Source organism: Nipponia nippon, unplaced genomic scaffold (assembly GCF_047370975.1).
Source record: "Nipponia nippon isolate SJK-2023a ecotype South Korea unplaced genomic scaffold, ASM4737097v1 scaffold_7, whole genome shotgun sequence".
Lineage (NCBI taxonomy): Eukaryota > Metazoa > Chordata > Aves > Pelecaniformes > Threskiornithidae > Nipponia > Nipponia nippon.
Genome location: NW_028262391.1, coordinates 48043158 through 48064483, shown reverse-complemented (window position 1 = coordinate 48064483; position 21326 = coordinate 48043158). Strand labels below are relative to the sequence as shown.

The following is a 21326-nucleotide window of genomic DNA, read 5'->3' as shown; positions in this document are numbered from 1 at the left end:
AATATTCAATCAGATACCATTCAAATTGATAACAGGTGTCTGATCTAGAAAAAAACGGCAATGTTCTTTGACTGGAGATGTGATTGTAATACAGCTCAACTTCAGCCACGGAGTAGAGAGGAGTGTCACACATTTCAAACAGGACCTGTTGAGAAAGTTTCTAATTAAAACAGCATACCGTGTAATTTTCTGGTATGTTTTTGGTAAGCAACCATCCCAAAGCACATTTATTGCATTTTATTTTCATGTGTATATATTTGAAATAGAGAATGGATCATAATTTTTAAAAATTGCTTGTTCTGATGGGAGGTTAGATTATGGAAAGAGAAGAATACAGTTCTATGTAGTCTGTAATTCCGTAGGATCCTGACATTCCCAATATTAAAAAACTGACTATGATTTCCCCAGACCACGTGATGACCAGGAGACACAGAATAATTGCATTATGTGATATATTATTTAAGATCCAGTAAGAAGGTGCCTGTTCCTTAAAGCACAGATTCTTTTCAGATAAGTTACAACTTTCCACTACTGGAAGCTTCCTGTAAGTCACTTTATATACTTTATATATATTTCACTGACAGAAAACAAAATGTGCATAGAAACAGAGCAGAGAGCAGGACCTGCTAGTGTATCCTTGAACCTTGGAGCAGTGCTCATTTCTTGCTCAGGGAGGTTTGTTGACGTGAGCAAAGTTATGCCTGATATGGAAAGAGTAGCTGCAGAGTGAATATAGATATATAACTGGAATTTTGCTCCCAGGCACATGAAAATAAGTCTGAGGAGTCATAGGTCCAATATGTTCCAACTAAAGCGAATACAAGTTTGGTCATTGGATTAACCAAGACAAAAATCAATTCTTAATTGGTATTAGGAAATACAGAGTGTATTTCACATGTAATTAACTGATATTAATAGGAAGTCTTTGGAAGAGCCGTTGAGCAAATATGTCAATAGTTTTTATTTTTTCATGTCATTGTCGTGCTGAAAATGTTCCTGTGGGAGGCCTCAGCCTTCTGAAGGGCGTGGAAGAGCAGGGCAGTAGTGCATCAGTGCTCATGTGTTTTGCAGCAGGGACCCAAAGCACTGTGCTGTGCAGAAGGAAAGTGCTTCAGTTCGTTCTCGTTGCTACCCAATGCATGGGTTTCCTTGCTGTATTCTGCAAGGGTATTTTTAGAGTTCCTGTTTTTACTTTGTTGTGCCTCTTCCCTCGCGCCCTCCCACCCGCTGAGTTTAATGCTTAAAGACAGAAAATTGGAAGCTCTGAAAATTATTTTCTCCTGGTTGCCAGCGAAGACATTTTTCCGTATTTCTTTATTTACAACACTTTATATTTGCATCCTCTTTCCTATCAAAATGGCTCTGTAGGTGTAGAAAAGAGGTTCTGTTGTATAGCATTGATGTCCATTCAGTCTTTGACCATACACATTTGACTGCCGACATGGAAAGATAATGTTGTTTACAGGGGGGGTATGCTCAGACCACAAGTATTAGGTCAATGAATGGCTGGTCACGTGAGGATAAGAGTTTTTTATAGTCCTGTTGGATTTATACATTTGAACTAGGCAGCTGTTCACACTGAATAGTTCTCCCACATCCTTCAGCTCACAAGCTCTCATATATTTCTAAAATATTAATTCAGCCATGGAGTGTTAACTCTCATTGTTTATTTGCATCTTAATTACGGCTGGCAATTCCTGAACGGTATCAAGTACCCTCCCCCACATCCCTCTCAGACCTTCAGGTCCATCTTACAACCCTCCGTGCACTTGTTCCATCCAGTCCCCCAACACACAAACATTTCAGAAAGTTGCGGCTTTCTGCTTGAAGTGGGGGGAGGCTGAGGTACTGCATCTGCTATACTAGCTGCCAAGCCCAAGGTGTATTTCAGAGAGCTTTGCTCTTGTCGATTGAAAAGCCCTTTTTGGGTTGCTTATTTGGGTAAAGTGTTTCTGCTCTAGAGACGCATAAAAAGTAAAAGTTCTCTTTCTTTTCTTTTTTGAATACTGAGCAACTGTCTGTTTCCGAAGGCTCAAACAAATGCTTTAGTTATACTCTGTCTGCTCAGCACTCCAGTGCACAAAACCTGGTATTTTTAGGGAGTGCAGACCCTGAAGCCAGTAGCACACTAAAATGCTCAATCTTCCATAAATATTACCCTTCCCCTGACCTTCCTTCATTTTCCATGCTGGATTCCACTTCTGAATCTATTCATTTTGAATAGGCAGCAAAATCCTTCCCTGGAATAGACAACACGGATACACCTTGCCAGCTATAGCAGTTCGTAATGTATATATTATTGAAATATTGGCAGTGGTCTCCAAAACCACAAACAGAATTAGTTGTACCCAGAGAAACATACTTTCTTTCAGTGGCTTGAGTAGCCAACAATTACTAAAAATATCCTCCTCCGTTCTATAATTTCAGAAGATAACATAGTATTTAGTGCACAAGTGACATAACACATGAATCAGCTCTTCATAAAGCCTTCTTTTTCCCATGGTATGTTAAAAATATTCAGATGGGGCAGCACACAAAGACAGCAATTTCTCTCTGTTCTTTAGATCCCTGGCTCTGGTTCTCTGTACTGTCTCCTATTCCTTAGGCCGCTGAAGGAGGGACAGCTCTGTTGACCATGGTGCGTCCTTAATGTCCTCACCGTGGTGCCTGTGGGGTGTCGGTCGGGTGACGCTGTGGGAGGAGTGCAGAGAAGGGTAATTCTCTTGCAACTCAGAAAATGTCATTTGCATTATTTTTTCTTGCAGTCTCTGCCCTCCACCTCAGGAGTGGTCCATAGCTTGTAAATTGTTGCTTGGATCAGTGTGCTTAAAACTTTGAGGACTCTGAAGAGTTGTCATACATACTGGTTTTTGAGTGTTTATGAAGTTATTTATAAGTGATATGCATTTGCAATAACCAAATGATAGTATGAATGATAAGCTGTGCACTCTAGGAACAGCCAGGCTGGGAAATGGGCGGAAGAGACGTGTTGGATAGGAGAAGGCATCTTGGATCACTGCAGTAATGAGCCTAAAACCCAAAAGTCAAAGCTTTTGGAGAGCTGGACTCTGCTGGTATTCCTTGGCTTGGAATTCTTCCTTTTTTGTTGCTAATAAACCAGGATTTGGTGGTGTGTTCCTTTCACTCCTTTGGTGAGATATCACTTTATAGGAAAACCAATCTAATAACCAGCAGCTGCTGCAAGGAGTGGCTCTGCTTCTCCAGCCCTCCAGTCCCTTGAAGCTGCACGCTCTGGCATCTGTAGAAAACTCATTTCCCGCCCCCCCCCCCCCCCCCTTATTTTTCTGACAATTTAACTCCATGAATTTGCTCATTCTTTACTTGGATGTGCGGAGCCAGGAAGCAGAGATGTATATAACCAAGTATGTGGGGCACTGCCTTACCTATAATGGGAAACTTCATCTCTAGATTTGCTTGGAGTTGGAAGTTTGGCTGCTTCTGTATATTCAAATTGAATTTTTAGCTGTTTAGTTCTCTAGGAAGGTCTTAGAATGAGTCCATCTATCTATTAGAAATGAAATAGCAGCATGGATTTCTGTTCAACAAATGCTAAATGATATTCTGAGAATTTTAGAGGATGAGGGAAGCCTCAAAGCATGGGAGAAGTGTAAATATTGTACCTACCTTTTTGAAAGGAGAAAAAGAAGGGATCAGGAATTCATAAACCAGTCAGCCCAATAGCTATTCCTGGAAATACACTGGAACAAATCTTAAAAAAAAAAAAAATCTTTCTAACTATTCAGATGATAAGAAGGTTGTAAAAGATAGCATAAGATTGAAGTGATTTGTTCTCAGCAAATCCATCTGATTTCTTTCTCTAACAGAATAACTAGCCTGGGGAAAGGGGGAAGATGTAGCTGAATTATCCTGATTTCAGCTTTTGGTTTTATCTCACATAATGTCCTTGTGAAAAATTAGGGAAAAAAAATTCCAGTAGAGAGTGCATAGCTAAAGAACTGCATTGGGCACCATATTTTACATATCAAGAAGGCATATTAAAATGAGTGGAGTGTGACAGGAAAATCTGAGATTTATGGAACATGACCTATGAAGAAAAGTTGTGGGAACTGATAAACCTACAGAGAAATCATCGTGATAGTCTTTCCAATATGAGAAAGTTATGCAAAAGCTGGTGCTTATTGTTCTCTCTCCACTTGAGGGAATTAAAGAGAAACCAATTTAATTTTCAGCCAAGATGCATTAGGGTGACTGGGAGGAAAACTTTCTAACCACAAGGGGAATTGAGTAATGATGCAGACTTCATCAGAGGGTTTCCAGAACAGGGTAGACAGATGTTAAGGGGATCTGGCACTACTAACGACTCAAAGGCTGGGGAGGTCCTATCCAGGCCTATGTTATTACCTGTGAAGAGCGACCCAAGAGGAAAGAGTAAAAGCTACTGCCAAGAGACTATGAATGGACGGTGGGTTTATCAGATGGTGATAAATAGCTCTTTCTTAGAGATGAGGATGATACTACTTTCTGAAAAATAAAGTTCTTCCGTCATGAATTGATGGTGAATATACATTTTAATATATATAGGAGAATGCAATGTAAAATGTTATAAAGACATAGCATACTAGTGATAGTCTATCACAGACTGTTTATATATTGTGATAATTGCCCTAACTTCTTATTTTAAACATCAGTTACATTGTGATCTAGTAAAAGATTAGTTTTTTTTAAAGTAACTTTTACTAGACTCACATACAGTTTTAGTTCACATACAAATTTTTGTAGGCCTCCTGAGAACTTATAATAATAGGACAGGAGAGAATGATGCAGAATTCATTTTAATTTGCTTGTCTTGGAATGCCCTTTGCTGTTTATATTACAAATTTCAATATACATCTCAGAGGATCAGAGCAAGTATAAATACCTATACCAATTTAAAAATGTACCATTTTTAGAACCTGTCATATATTTTCTGGTAAGGCATGCTATTCATCATCTTCTGAGGACCATTTTTCTTAGAAATATGTAAAAATATATATACAGCTAATGTACAGGATCCCAAAAGCTGTAGTTGGGAACATAAATTAAGCCCAAAGTGCTCGATTTTAAATGTACCTTGCTTTTCTACAGCACTTGGCTTTCAAATTTGAAATCAGAGTGCTTTCGGATTTGAATGAGATGAGTTTCACAAAGTTCCAAAGAAGGTGATAGTTATTATTGGTTTTATACCTATTATTTCATAACATCATCCTCCAGAGAAAGTGCTGGTGTTAAGATTATTACCCACCCTGCTTCTGAAGCCCAAACTGAAAATCTGGTTATGTGTCTAAGGTCACTTAAAAGTTTATTCTCTTTCTTCCCCCGTCTCCTCACCTTCCGTCACTTTTAGTATCGATAAAGAGAAATGCAAACGTGACAGAGGCTGCTCTCTAAGCTCAGTTTTCATTGAAAGCAAACGGGCATTAGTTAATTCCTTTTGTCATGCCTCTGCCATACACAATCCATGTTTTCAGAAGTGAGCATACTTCATCCATGTTTGTGTAAAGTATACGTATATATTGTGTCAGTGCTTGTGGAGAAAGTACCATTTCAAATACCTGTTTAGATGTCCAGTATTCTTAGCGTATGGAAATGATGTATGTACTCAGATGTAGGGTACTGGAGCTGTAAAGCACACTTTGTTTTTTAGACAGATGGGATAGAGGCACTGCAGACAACCCTGCCGCTCTCACTGCCCGTCCCCATGCCCAGCAGCAGAACGATGTTAGTATCATAATTTTTGGTGCACAGAGATTTTAAGTTCTTGATCACTCTTGATGAGTCTTTAGGTATTCTCAGAATCGTACCCAGACAATGTGTACTGAGGAATTACTCAGTTGTAGGATATTACTTTGGTGTGCTGTCACTTGGCCGTTCTCATTTCCGCTTGCTCATCGGCAGGGACCAGTCTGCAGCCGCAGCTGAGCTGACCTTAGAAGTTCTATCAATAACAATAAGCACAAGCACATGAAAGGCAGTATAAATTATTTGTAATGGTGGAGCTCAGAAGTCCTGAACTTTTAGCTCATCTACTTAAACAGTTAAATATTGCCACTTTTGCAAGCTAAAAAAAAGGAAACTTCACCTAATCTGAAACTTCTCACATTTTCTTTAATAAAAGCATTTGTTTCCTCTTTTATCCCCCCTTTTTTGTGTGCCGTAAAGGTCATCCTTGGCGTGTTTGTTGAGCTCCTCAGCAGCCAAAATGTATTAGAGCTGCCACTAAGTAAATTAAATTGACTAGAAACGTGTCTAAAATGGCTGGCAGACCACTCCCGTTGGGTTATTTTATGCTATGCCACAGATTTTAAACAGTTAAGAAAACCAATTAGCATCAAGCAAGCATACAGTACCATTTTGTTCTGTAATTCTACCTGTCACTTTTTTATTTCCCATTTCATTCTCATCTTTCTTCATAATTGGATACAAAAATACTAAGCTGTAACTACTTGTGCGAAGAAAGATGAGACAGACCCTGAACAGATCAGCAAGTGCATTAGAAGCTGTGCATTGTGAAAATCCAAAATCAGTTGGAAAGTGATGATTCAACCAATAATATACAGTATGATATATGTAACGAACTGGGAAGCTAGAAAGAGCTGAGTTGTGTGCCTTAACTGCTCTAATAGACACTGCGTTTTACAGACCAATGCTTGAACATCTGTATTGGGTAGTTTCTATTGAGGAAACAGCAGTCGCCATAAAATACTCAGCAATATCCTATATATAACAATGAAGGTTTGAAGACAAGGACACCAGGTTATGTATTTCATTCTTTTGCTTTACTGAGAACTTGAACAACAAAAAGCAGGCGGACAAGCGACTGATGTAATGTCTCCTTTGACACAGATTGCATTCCAGCATTTTTAATAACTCATTTTCCCAAGGGTGGGGTGATGGGGATGCTTTAAATATTCCCTGATTTTTTTTTTTAAAAGACATGCTCCCAAATTTCTGATAGTCTCGGGCACTTCTTGCAGGCAGTCCCCGAGCCCCTGAGGAATTCAGCTTGCGCGTAGGTGCTGGCTACCTGAAGGGCAGGGATTGTCAACATTACCTGTCTTCCCACGATGATCTGGAAGTGAGCAGATGCTGCTGATTTCACAGGATTGACTGAGTGGTGGAGAAGGGGTGGTGAAGCACCCATCTTTCCCGCTTTCAGCTTTTCCAGCACACTGTAGACAACATAATTAGGGTGCATGGATGCCTGTCTTTTGCACAACTAGTTCCTTGGCACTGAATCCTTGGCTTAGTTCTCACTGGCTTGAAGGTTGAAAACCCTGGATGATTTCAGTGGGCACTGCCACTCCAATAATCTACATATTTTTCACTTTTTAGATAAGTTATCTTCAAAACTAATTTTTTTTACACAGGGAAAGAGCAGGAAGAAAGAAGGTCTGATTCGCTTGTCTGATATGCTTTGAAATCCTCAAGGCACGTGGCTGAAGGCACTCATTTACGAGCATCATTTCCCAAATACACTTTGCTGTAAGTAATGTTTTCCTAGGAAGTGTTGTTGTATGAAATTATATTGTTGTGGCTCATTCCTGCAGTATATAACTGGTGGATTTCTGATTTTTCAAGGAAGGAAAAGTCTTTCCTTATTTTTAATAGAAAAAAAGATATCCAACATTCTGTTTACAAATATTAACGATTAAAAGGAGTGTTTTTTACCTTGGCCAAACATAATAGGAGCATTTAATAAATTCTTATTATGTCCTTGTACTTCTTTAATCGAATACTTCAACTATTTTTGGCTCCCGTTCCTGCAATTTTACTTCTGCTTCAGTAACTTGCACTGCACTGTAAGGAGAAGAACCTTGTCCTTTCCCTGGCTTTGTTAATATCAGAGTTATTAGATCTACACAGCCTACACAGCTCTACAATCAAAATTATGTACATAATCATTAACAAAAAAAAAAAGCTTACATAGTTGCAAGTATACTGTGTGCCTTGCAGGAGTGTGGGCACTTGAAAACTGAACAACTCCCGTAGCCTTCTGTACAGCAAATTCGCTTTCTGCTGTTCCCCAAGAAACAAAAAGCATATGCAACTCTCCTGTTAGAGATTCCCTGAATAGCAAAACACACCTTTCTTCATACAGTGGTATCAACAGCTGCATCTAGATTACGGGGTGGGTGTGCTGCATCCTGCGTGCCACAGACCTGCTCTCCTCCTTGCCCAAACCAGGGGTTCAGCCCATTTCTCGGCCCACCCAGGCGTACGGGTTTCTTTCTGATGAGAGGCCAGGCGGCAGAGGGGTGGGCTCAGCCAGGACTCGCGGTGGTGGGGATGGTGGTAGGGCGAGCACATGGACAGCGGAGCAGGGTGTTGCTCCTGCTCACCCCTCCCCTGGATTCACTGAGATGTCACTGTAGCAGGTAGTATTCAAGAATGGAAGTCAACAGGGAAGTTGTTATTGCATCCAGACAAAATAAATATGTGTGTCCTGTTACACAAATTACGAGTCTAAGTTCCACCGTGTTCCTTTGATTGCCGCTTGGCCGCTAGGTACTGTGTTTGGTACCACAAAGTGTATTATTTTGGTGGAATAGCTGCTCAGAAAGATTTAGCAGAATTAGAAGTATTTGAGTTAAATTGATGAGATTTTTCACCCTCTCCCCCTTACGTTCTGTGGCACTTGGGGGTGTCGTTCTGCATTTTCCATGACATCAGCCTTGATGTTGCTCTTGCTTCCTGGCTTGCAAGTATCTCTGGATCATTTCTGCTTTATTTAGAGCACTGAGTTTGTTCCTTCCCATCCATCCTTAAACTTCACCTCTGCTAGGGAGCTTCACGAGACTGAAGGAGGATATGCTTTGCCACCATCAGTGTGCAAACTGGTTTATCCCAAATCCATCTTTGCCTTTTCACAAACCTCTCTTCTGGGGTTGAAAGGAACATCCAAATGATATGTCTGCTCTTTAGGTGATAAGATTTCCTTCTTTGTCTTTTCTTGCATTTTGAAGTGTCTAAACAAATTAAAATGATTTAAAGGTAATAAAAATGGACAATAACTTATGACCCACGTCCAGATAGTCTGACTCTGCAATTGCTCATGTATTTTTGGAGTTGATTTGCTTGTTCTAGGATTTCTTTGACTCCTTAGCCAGTAGTGTAATAAAGACAGGGACAGACTGACATAGTTGTACCCACAGCTCAAAGTCAGTGCAATTAATGTTATTTCATATGCAGCTTTTAATTCAAAGAACTTGAAGGGCAGAGTCCCAGTTTAACCGAAGTACGTAAATATGGCCCTAACTCAAGTGTACAAAGTCAGGACTCAGCTAACAGAGTTCAGGTTAAAAATGTACTTCAGTGTTTTTCTGAACCGGGGAGCACTCTCTTTCTCTCACAATGTAATATGTTGCACAACCCAAACATGTAGGTCAAGAGGCCAGAAAATTAGCACAAGCTGTAACACCCTTGTAAAGGGGGGGGGGGGGTGAAAACAAAGCCTAAAGCCATTCATAGGTTTTAAACGGTTTCCCATCCCTCCATTCATGCAATGATACAGAACAGCTGGTCATGAAACCTGGCTGCATATTTGTTAAATGGGAACAGATTACTAAATCAAATTTGTTGACCAATTTTCAAGTATGTGGCCTTGAGATATTAAAAAAAAAAGAAAAAGGTTTGCATTGCCTGAAGAGGAGAGCGTAACAGGCCAGTGGTACGAACATTTCATGCTGGTGGGATTTGGCAGGGGGGGAGGGAATCTAATCGCTAACTTTCGTGTGAGTACCCAGTTAAAACCTCAGGGAATTTTATATAGTGCATGTTGTCAGTATTTTAATCATCTACAGCTGTCAAAACTCTTGTAACCCGCCTCTTCTATTTAAAATGTGTCTTCTAGGCATAAAATAATTAAAGGTGCAGGACCATAAGGTAGGCTCAGAGCCGCTGCAATGTGACAAAACTCCACATATGAAAGGCATTATTTCAGGAAGTTTTAAATATAAATTTTGTTTTGTCAGAAGGCTGCAGGGCACACATTTTCTATACTGTCAAGCTTGATAGTAACAATATTTATATTTCAAATAAAAAGATTAAATTGCAGTCTTATGTGTTTCTGGTTTTCACATAGTTTTTACCAGTGTATCATAGTGTTCCATATCAGTGTGTCATCGAAACTTTTTTTTTTGCTGACACCAGTTTTGCTTTATTGTAATATTAAGTCTTGTACTGTCAGTCCCTGAATTGAAATAATGAGGGCAGACAGTAGTTTAGTTGACTAGCCTATATCTTCCCTTTCTTCACCCCCCCTAAATAAACCTGAAAACAACACAAAATAAAAATGAATTCATTCAAAAAGGCCATTGTAAAGATGGAGGTTTGGAGGCCGTTGATATAAAATGTCTTTGTGTGTGTGCGCGCACACGTGCACTTGTGCGTGCTTGTGCACTCTGCGTTTGCTGTGTGTCATCCCGCGGTTCAAGACCCCGCCTTGCAAACTCGCATTCATGTGCCTACCAAATGCATGTCTACTTTCCAAAAGGATTAAAGCTTAGTGTGAGAATGCAGATGGAAGAGGAGGGGAAGGCAGCGTAATTTATGAATATTTTGATCTTCTCTGTTTGTTTGTTTTAAATATTAAAAGAGCTAACCCAGAGAATGATTGTCTTGGTCGTTTTGAGCTGTCTGGTTGGCAAGCCTTTTGTGCCACTGCTTGTTAGCCGTTATTTGTGAACTTTCTGTTAATGCCCGTAGGCCCTTTGTTCTTCATTGTTCGGAGCTTTGCAGTCCCATGAGTTGGAGTCCCGAGGTTGGGTTGGTGTCGTCTGTGCAGCATCAGGGCATGACAGAACAATGGGGAGAAACGTGAAGAGGTTCTGACTCAGGCTCGTGTTGGACCTGCCAGTTGGAGCCACTTACCCCGCCAGCTGGGGCTGAGTTTGCTCCGTTTGGGCTGAAATGTGAACATTTCATCACAGCCCTTCTGCAGCAGTTTGGAACTGGCGAAGACTGTGCAAATTGCCCTGGTTTTACCCTCTGCGTGATGGTGAGGAATTCTCCCTCAGTGTCGGACAGCGCCAGCTGATGTGTAACAACTTCTCGGATGCATTTGATGAAAAGCGATTCAAAATTTGGATGTTAGAGAAACTACTCCAGAATTGATGTCGGCTTAGACATGATACGGGCTTGATTCTACTCTGTGTTGCTGCTCAGTGGTGCTTCTTTCTGCCACTTTAAGCCTTTTGTCTGTCATTTGGCCAGTCATGGTTTTTCAATAATGAAAATAAATGTAAACAGCACTAATTATCATGTGTGTGATGGAAAATGAAGAGGCTATGTTGCTAAGGAGGCTTGTGAGGAACCGAATGCAAGAAGTACATTTCCTTGAAACTTCTCATGCAGGGAGTATTTACTTCTTTTATATTTACAACAGTGGGCAGCTTAATATAATTTACTGTTCTTTTGTAACAGGAAAAGTAAACTGCACGCCCCAAATCTGTGAGCTAATAAGTGACAGATCTGACCGTGTAATTCTCATGAACATCCTTGTGACTACTCAGTTGTCTCCCTAATTTATGCCATAATATCAACTCTAAAACTGTCTAGAGAATAACTTCCTACTAGGTTCCCTGTAGAAACCTGTGGATATTCAAAGCTATTCAAAGTTATTTGAAAACAATAGAGTTTTGAGGTTTGGGGGTTTTTTAATTGCTACTGATATACCCCAATAAATACGTTTTGTTTCATTCCGTAACCAGCCAAGAACTTCCTAGTCCATTGTAGAAACTGGTTAGAAAGCTTCATGGGTTGTATAAAGTACATGAGGATAAACTGTCGATGAAAGGATTGTCCTCATTGAAGAACAGCCTTGCCTTTTCCATGTACAAGTCCGTGCCTCTGTACATCAAGCTCCTAAATGCTTTGCAAAAGAGGCCAGCCTGCTGGAGTAATCAAAACAGGAACAACAGAGGAAGATATTTAAAAGTGAAGTTACATACAAATGGGAGACTTTTGTATGTAACAGGAGATAACAGGTGGCACTACCCATTCTGTACTCAAAATCTGATCTTGCTTAACACCCCCAACCACTTTTTTTTTTTTCCATTTTGAACTGATGGATATACAAATCAGGCCATTGCAGCACACACATCTCAAATGAGGGAGGCCTATTCCGATGGAAACATCTGGTTTCATTACACCAGGTAACACCTGCATGAAATTACATCTGTGCAGAAAGTCCTTTAACAGAATTTAGTAATTAAACTGAGGCAATCTAATCAAAGAAAGACATGGAGAAGGTGATACATGAAGTTTCATTCTCTGCCATGTAAATAAACTGCATTAGTATATTGGGTCTTTCAAGAAACGGTTAACATCAACAGCTTGCAATTGAATAGATTTCATGTTAAAAACAGCCTTCCATACTATATCCATAATATATATTCTGATCTTCCAAACAAATCTCCAGGGTGCTGTTTGGATTTATTGCACTTAATAGCATATTGTTTGGAGCGTACAATGTGTGGGTCCGACGGAGTTTTACTAGGATATTCTGTGGCTCAATTTCCTTTCAATATGTAACTGTGTCCTTTTCAAATTTGGCTTTAAAGCCTTGCGCAGTCGACTGCTTCAGTGGAAAACCTTTGCTCTGTGCCTTACCAACTGGTTTCTAAAATGTCAAGGCTAACCTTGACCCGAGCACCAGCGAGGAGCTCCCTCAGTGCAGGGACAGCTTGGGGTCTCTGCAATAGTTGGGGGTTTCTCTGCGTGTTGTCAGTCTGAACTGCACTGTGTCTGAGCCTGGAACCGGCTCAAAGTGGAGTTTCTGGCATCGATTCTTGGTTATTTTGTGATTCTCACGAAAGATGGTTTCCCCATCTTGGAGTAGGTTCTGTGTTAGCCCTACATAGTGTACAGGCACTTCTGGCTTTGTTTGCGTGAGATTTTACCATCTGGCAGCGTCACCTGGAAGGAATAAATAAAGCCATTGTTTCACGGATTCTATCAGGGGCTGCATATATTTTCCTTGTCAGAAAGTATAGAATAACACATCCAGCAGAAATCACAAAAAAATTGCTACTGCTGTTAGAAACTGATAAAGGACAGCAAGGTTAACACTCCTAGCTTTAGCATGAGTTCCAGCAATTCTTTATGGAGCTGGCTGACATTTTTTCACATGCTTTTTTCCTCTGAAAGCTGACTTTTTGGCCACAGTAAAAAATTTGCATGCAAAATTTTCATCTCAGTAATAAATGCCCTTGCCAAGATGAATAAGTTTTCCAGATCTTCCCTGGAGAAAGAGTAGTCCTTGGAGCATAGCTGGAAGTCAAGGACTCATCTTGGAAACCAGTTTTTTTGGTAGACTGTTTTCCTGTCTGCTCCTCAGGCAGCATATTGCTAATCACCTGACCTTTGAACAAATGCAACTTATTTGTTCGGGGCACTTTCATCCATGTTAATCCAGATGTGCCTTTTAAAACCATATTCCTCCTGTCGATCAATTGATGTTCTCAGAATCCCTTTCCATGTACAGGCCCTCAAGGTGGGCCACAGAGCGGTGAGGGATTTGGGTGAGCCATAAGGGAGAAGTAAGCTCCAGAGCTGAAAGGTCATCTTGTCAGAAGTAGTCTCCTGTTTGAAAGGGGAATGTTTTCAACTGGTTGCCTCTGCTGGTTGCTGCTGCCCTCTCTTGCTACAGGTTGAGAACCAAACAGATCTTTCTGTGTAAGCTGTGTTTAGAGGTAGAGACTAGAGCCCGGAGCAAGTTCTAAGCGTCCCACTTGCCCTTGGAAACTCACCTCTTATCAAACCTGCTGTGCTTGTCCGTTGCGAGTCCAACACATACAATGTCTCTCTGAACAAGTACTTTTAACATGGGGCCATTTGATGCTTTGGTCTGAGAGCCAAGTGAGTGCGTGGAGTTGTGTGTGCACACAACCCTGCAAAAGACTTTCCCTCCTTCTCTAGCTTCTGTAAATACAGTTGAGATAGTGTTCCCTTGCTGTTTACAAAGGAAAAAAAAAAAAGTTAAGAAATAAAGAAAGCAGTAGCAGTAAACTTTCTGCAAAGCTTTAGTCTACCAAAGATTTAAAGGATTGACATTTGCATTACATTTTTTCCCCACCCAGTCCTCCTCATTAGCTGGATATCTTTATTCTCTAAATATTTACCACCTAAACCAAATTTACAGTTTAATTTGCTGCATAAAATCATTTATTGACTGATAAAGCTCATTACTAAGGCCTAGCCCAAGCTGCAGCCTGCCACGACAGTTTTAATTCTTGTAGCAGCAGGCTACTGCAAGAGAAAAACAATCCTGTCACGTTAACGGCAGGGGTCTAAATTATTCAAATACACTAAATCCTCCCAGAACAGTTCCCCTGCTCATAATTTGTCTTTTCTTACCGACAATTAACTAGCAATATTCTAAGTTAACAATGCCAACTCTTTTGAAATCTCAAGGAAAATGGAAATATATGCATGCAATGAATGTTTTTACAGAGGAATACATTAAAAGGCCAATGCTGGGAGACTTCTAGGGAATATAATCTGTTAAATGGACCCACTGCTTTCTCTAGTTTAGAAGGAATTTGCTGGATATTTGTGTGTGTGTGTACAGATGGGTTTGATATTGAGGTTTGGTGTCAGGTGGCATATATTCATGGCTACTTACACCTGCTGATGGCCCATTCCATGGCACTCCTAATGGCTGACGTTTGTCAGTCCTATTGAACTCGGAGAAGGAGTGTCCTCTTCCATCTCCTCACTTCAATCAGAGCTTTTGCTGTCTTCATCATTATGAGTTATTCTAAATAATTGCAATACTAAGTGTAACATACTGGGACAAAACCATGTAATATGCTATGAATATAGCTAAGACTGAGAGATATGGGTAGACGTTGCTGATACAGGTCATCTTGCAGAAGCTGAAGGTTTGAATCTGTCTCAGCTAGGCATCTCAGAGCTTTCCTTCCAAGTCAGCCCACTGAATTTGGGCTGGCAGGTGGTCTTTATACAAATCTCTAATTGGAACAATTTACAAAGTCAAGAAAAACTGAGGCTGTCTCATCTGCTTTGAATGCTGGCCCACTGCTCAGTTTGGTTTCAGTTCTCTGCATGTTGCAGAATATGGACTTGGTGTTTTCATAATTTGTGCTATATTACCGGGTCTATTACGTGATGGACCCTGTCCTGCGTCCATGAATAACCACACGTATACACAGGAACACTGAGCAAAGAGGAGTTTGCAATTACTCCAGTGAATAATGAGGAGGAGCTATAATTCCCTGTAAGGGACAAACAGTTTCATTCTACAGAGGACAATCGAATTCACGTTCGTCCTTCTGTATGTATGACAACCGCAGCCCATATATCACAGTCAGTGATGGGCAATAGTAAAGTCTTTAGCATTCTGGTGTCTTATATAAATATTGCTTCAACATAGCACTTTACACTGTTTCAGAACCGTAAGTCCATATTTCCCTTGTCCCATTCATTTTCTCCATTCAATTTTTGTGGCAGTTCCAGTGCAGAATAGCTTCTTGTGCAAGCCTTCAAAGTGAAAATGATGGCTCCAATTTGTGACCAAATAGCTTTGACATTGTCTGTACGTTTGCTTGAGTTTATAAAAGACTTTGGTTTTCTTATTTAATCCTTTGATGTTAGAGCAGTCTGAAAAATCAGTAATTCTTTCTGGTGTGCCCTTAGTGACAATTTTAACTCGCCCATGAAATTCTGTTTTTAAACTTATAATGTGTCTTTTTATCCCTTCCTATAGCACACAGAGTACTTTAATGCTGGGAAATCCTAGATCTCTGGAAATGTGCGTAAAGATAGGATGAGGATAAAATATATAAAAAGAATATACAAGATTGTGCATTATTGCTACTCATCTATATCAGCCTTTCACAAGATGTGGGCCATAGTTCCTCTGATGATGATCTGCAAAATGACTGGAATTCCCCCTCATTTGCATTTACTTCTAAAGGTGTCTGTGTTTCGAGTCCACTGCCTGGGTGATGGTTGAGTGGGCAGTAGTACCTGCTGGAATTCTTATGTCTTTATTTGATCTAGTATCTATAGTAAGGAAAGTACGTGCTGCAGGAACAGAGAGGTACTATAGAAGATTATGTGTATGCTTTCTAAGTAGCCATAACCTTTCCTATTCATACGCCCATAAAACTGGAACTGGACTTTGGCATCCATGCTCTAAAAGCATGTGCTCTATTGCTGAAGATAAAAGGGAGTTATCGGTAGGAGTAAGGCTTCTACCCAGTTTGCATTGGCAACGTCAGGACTGATCTCCGTGATACATACTGACGTGCGTGCTCTCCCTGTGTGCTGTGTGTGCTGACATTCAGCCTGGGTACCTGAGAGAAGTCAATGTGAGTGTTTGTTGTGCTGATTTGCCCCAGAAGCTATGGGCAATGTTACATACGCATTCGTATTGCGCGCTTCTTCCACACTTGCAGTGTCTTCCTATGTTCTGCTGACATGCTGCCATTGCAGCTAAAGCCATCCCTGTTCTAAACACAGCCGTGATGGATAGTCACTGCAAACCGTTTTTTTCAAGTGAAGGTAATTTTAAAGCATCACCTTTCTCTCATAGGAGTTACTCACGTTCATGGAAGATTACTTATCATCTTCATCTGTTTACATTACTTATGTGCCGTATATTTGATGGGTTTCTCATTTTACCTTTCTGGAATACATGTGGTGGCATATCTTTCTCCTGTAACAGTTTTATAGTAAAGACTGAGTAGACCTTAGGCATCTCTGAAACCAGATACCTTCTTCAACCATTTTAGATCAAGTTTTATTAGAAGACTTTCTGTATGCAGAATTTCTGATGTAACCTTCTGGCTGAAAGTACGCTGGGGTAGCTTGCATGTAGATCCTAGCTTCTAACTTCCTATCTCCCTGGTTTCTCTTTCTATAGGTTCTCAGCCATTTTCTTGTATTTATTTCTGTTCTACTATCTCAGACCTCAGGGCAGTCACCAGACTCGTTAGTTTGTCCCTGGATGAAGAGAAGCATCTGTATCACGTGCATCTGAGTGCTTCACCTGTGCCGTGTCACTGGCCTCCACCATGTTTGGAATTGGTGGATCGGCTTCTCGCTGGTATGAATCAATGAGACCGCAGTGAATTCAGTAGAGCTATGCTGATTTAGACTGCCTTGAAGACCCAGTGATGCAATCCCAGATCGGTCATTTTGGGCTCCCTTTGACTGTCTGCCCTGGTTGTCGTAGGCTGGAACGAAGCTGTGGGGAGCTTGACCTGTGCTTGTTTATTCCAAATGTGCCCACAACTGCAATAAAACCTCGCTGCTCTGAACGCGCTGTTCCAGCTCCTCTGTGTGTATGAGGCTTGGAGACTGAAGCTGGTTAATTGTGGCAAATGTGGTTTTCTGGGACATCTAAGGGTTATGTCACTTTTCTGAAAATCTCTTTGATCTTGAATCAAAAGAAGGGGGTGGGTTTTTAACGTCGTCTTAACTGTGTGGCTTTTACAAATTAAAAACCTACTTGAAATTGGTTATACAATATGTGCTTGTGTTTCTCTAAGACTGACGAGACCACCTTTGACTCTAAGCTGCTTTTTCTAGCAGATCATCAGGAAAGTTCTGGTAACAAACAGTTAGGAAAAGCTAGAGGGAGCTTTTGAAATAAGAACTGTGCTTTTCTCTGTATTTTGCGAGCCAAGGCTTTAATTTACAATAAGCACAATAAGGGCAGAAATGAAGCAGCTAGTGTGCTGTCTCATGTCAGTAAGCAAAGTAGTAGAAAGAAACACATTTTTATTCTGTCCTTGTCACTAAAATAATCCCAGTCTTGAGTAGTTAGTATCTAGGGTCTGAATCATGTCCCACTGATTTGGCCAGAATCTTGGAAATTACTGAATTTTTGATTAAACTGCCTGTGTCTTATTACCTTGTAGCTCTATATGCATTTATGTAATCTCAGGACTTTTTTTCTCAATTGTTTGCACCTTACAGACTCATTTATGTGTGCTGTGAGCTGGGACCATGTGGTTGAGAAGGCTTTCAAATTAATGGAGCCTTTCTTGTAGATCTGATAGACTTAAATAAAGCAAACGTAAGCCTATTGAATACTACTCTTGCCAGATTTCTGTGTAGATTCCTTTGGAGTAGCCTGTGGACTTCAAAATATCTCTGAAATACAAGCTGAAAACTACTTGTCTAATTTAGGCAATGGATTTTGCATTTTGTAAGCTAATGGGTGAAATGTCTAAAATGTGTTTGTCTTTATCCTCTTTGAAAATCAGGCTTTGTAGCTCTAGTATCTGATAAAAGGGGCATGAAATAGAGCCTGTGATGCCCAAATTATGCTGTCGCTCTCATAATTTTATGGTAGCAAGAGTAAAGATATTGATGAATTCCTGTTTTCTGGAAAAATGTGTTGGATCTTTCAAGTAGTTTGACAAATTTATCAGAGTTTTGAAAAAAAGAAAAAATAAGTAAGCGTTCCTTGAACAATAATACTTATCACTGCCCCTATTGCCTGGATGAAACTAAAGAAAAAGTGGTGGTACCCAGCTTTATTTAACTCTTTTATGTGAAAGAAATGAGATTTCTTATTATGTATATTCATATGGTAATATGCTGGTCTGTTCTAAGCATAACTGATCATCACTCTTTGTGGGTAAGTTACCCGCCAAAATACCTGCATCCAGGAAAGACATTCAAATACTGTATTTTATTTGGTTTCCTTGTAGGTACTGTAGTCACAACCACTGTACATATATTTAATTTCTCTTATGTACATATACGTGAGAGAAAGATTACATTTTTCCAAATCAACCAGTTCTTTGGTACAACCAATTTTTGGAAGGATAACTAAAAACAATTTGAAGGGACCATATTTTCAGGGAGATAAACCACCCTGACTTGTGAAAAAATCCATCTTTTCATCAGGTCTCTGGTTTAGGCACCCAGAATCACTAGTTGGTGATAGCAAATTTAAGCAGCTGGATTAAAAAAAAAAAGTTCAGAAACCGATGGCAACTAGTATTCTTCTGAGCTCTTTTGAAAATGTGACTGTTTATTTTAATAGCTAAGCAGGAGCTGTTTTGAAAACCTGCCTGGTACTTTGCTCCATTTGCTAATGTGGGAAAGTAGACGACCTGGCTCTGCACTGCTCCTAATGCCAAAAAGCTCCTGGTCTTCCACTGCTTGGGATCTGTAGGCACAAAGTAGTGTTGAGATAAATGCCCGAGAGCAATTGCCATGATCTCATTATGTCTCTATTCGTATGACATACACTTGTTGGCTCCTGAAAGCCTATTTGACTCAAGGCTACTGTATACCTCTCATTTCTTTCATGCGAGCTTTTAAAAGGCTCGTCTGATAAGGTCTGAGTAGCTTATGTGCACATCTACTTTACTACACCTAAAGCTTAATTCTCTCTGTCCTACAATGGAACTTTTCTGCCATTTAGTTCGAATGATACTTTGCGAGGAAGTTGGTCTTCTGTTCCTGTTATTAAATACGCGTGATTCTTTGGGGGCACATCACAGAGATTTGAGTTTTTCTTGGGTTGAATTCTGCCCTTGGATACAAATGTACAATTCCCAGAGTGATCTGCAGAGAATTAATCTGTCATTAGCAATATTGGGTGTAGTGCGCCTAATTCCCATGCACCACCCTGAAAATTTCCACCACCCCCACAAATGGAAAAGAAAAAGAGGACTATTCCATTTATTCTTTTTTATATGCAAATGAGACTTAAAATAATTGTTTGATAATGACATGGGTTTTTTGTTGTTGTTTGGAAATATCTCTTGACAATAATTTATCCTGCAATTATTGTTGCTTAGTCCTATCCTTATAATTAAGGCCAAGAAAGTGTTGTTCATCACCTCATTAAATGTTTTCTCTTTCAGGATGCCTGACTCTCTTTAACACAGCCAAGAGCTGATAAAGCCACTTGTATGCAGAGCTGGCTGCCTGCAGATCTTTGATCTTTTTTTTCCCCTTCTTCAAGAATATGACTTTGTGAAGTAGTTGGTGCTGCAGTTTCAGTTTGTTGTTTTAAACAGTTCAGTTGCTATAAATACTCATTCACTTTGATTTTCAATTGCCCTTGTAAGACAATGGTTTTTTTGTTGGATTCCCACTGAATAGATAGCCTGCCTGCCTTTTTCTTTTTTTCAAATGTGTTGAAAATATAACCCTCTTTTTTAAGCTTTTCCACAGCTCACTTCTTCCTGAAAAGGAAAAATTTCAGACCTAACCAGCACTAACGACGGAAAAATTCTTCGCACTTGTGTTGTGCCTTTCCCTTGGTTTTAATAATGGGGAACGGGGTGAGGGAAGGGTCCTGACTGAGGCCATGCAGGAAATCAGAAACATCTCTTGGACCTTTGTTAGACTTATTTGACAGAAATCTCGCTTCATTCTGTGAAATTCAGAAATTCTCACTTTTCCTCCTTTGTGCATTTTTTGTACTGAAAATAGACGGGTTCCAAAAAATCTATTTCTAGAACCTTTTCTGTTGTCTCAGATATCAGTGGCCATGCTCCTGCAGAGATTCATCCCCCTGCGAATACCTTTGTGCACCTTGAATCCTCTGTCATCACGGAGGCTAGTGGTTGTGGAAACCTTAGCTAAGGGTTGAGGAAGGGAAATTTTAGATATTTTTAAAACTCAAGTATCTTAAAGATCCTTATGACCTTCCATCCCCAAAAGAAGCTTTCAAATGTGTATCTAATATTGTAATTCGCATCTTTCCAAGCTCTATCAATTACATTTTCAATAGTCTTATGTCTTAGGGTGAATGAGTTCCTTGCTCATTCAGGGCTAAAGATGAGGGACAAAATAAAAACCTTCATGAAACCCGCCACAGAAGGAGAGAAGGGCGCATCCTCGTGCTGCTTCCTGCCATGCCTTGCTATTCCTGGCGTGTCCACGTTTCTTTTGTTTCATCCCTTACCTGGTGGCTTTCATTCTGGAGCTCCTTTTTGTCCCTTTCTCCACAACTTCTCCCAGATGGAGCAAAGACCTTTACAAGTTTGAGGGACGTACAAATGAAATGACCTGAATTAGGAAGAGGCCGAATCTTCACAGTTGTGTGAACGTCCCATTTGTGAACAGAGATAGAGAGGCCTTGAACACATGCCACATAAGGTGTGTGTATGTAGGAATGGGGGGGGGGGGGGGGAACGAAGCGCCCTCCTCTGGGACATTTCCATTTCTAGACAGTTTAATAACAGAAACTGAGATTACTCCTTACACCTCTGCTCCAGCTTATCCCATGGTAAGATAAAGTAGCAGCCAGTGAATTAATAAGCCCATGGTGTTTCACATACATTTGTTCTAGTTTTTTTTTTTTATTA

General features: G+C 40.2%; 1 long non-coding RNA gene across 1 annotated transcript in view; it reads left to right on the top strand.

Annotated features, from left to right (window-relative positions):
- Window positions 1-21326, top strand: part of LOC148051059 (uncharacterized) — a 535993-nt gene that overhangs the window by 345903 nt on the left and 168764 nt on the right. Inside the window, exon 10 of the long non-coding RNA XR_015700440.1 lies at window positions 7389-7503. This is a non-coding gene — a long non-coding RNA (uncharacterized LOC148051059). The remainder of the gene's footprint in view (window positions 1-7388; window positions 7504-21326) is intronic.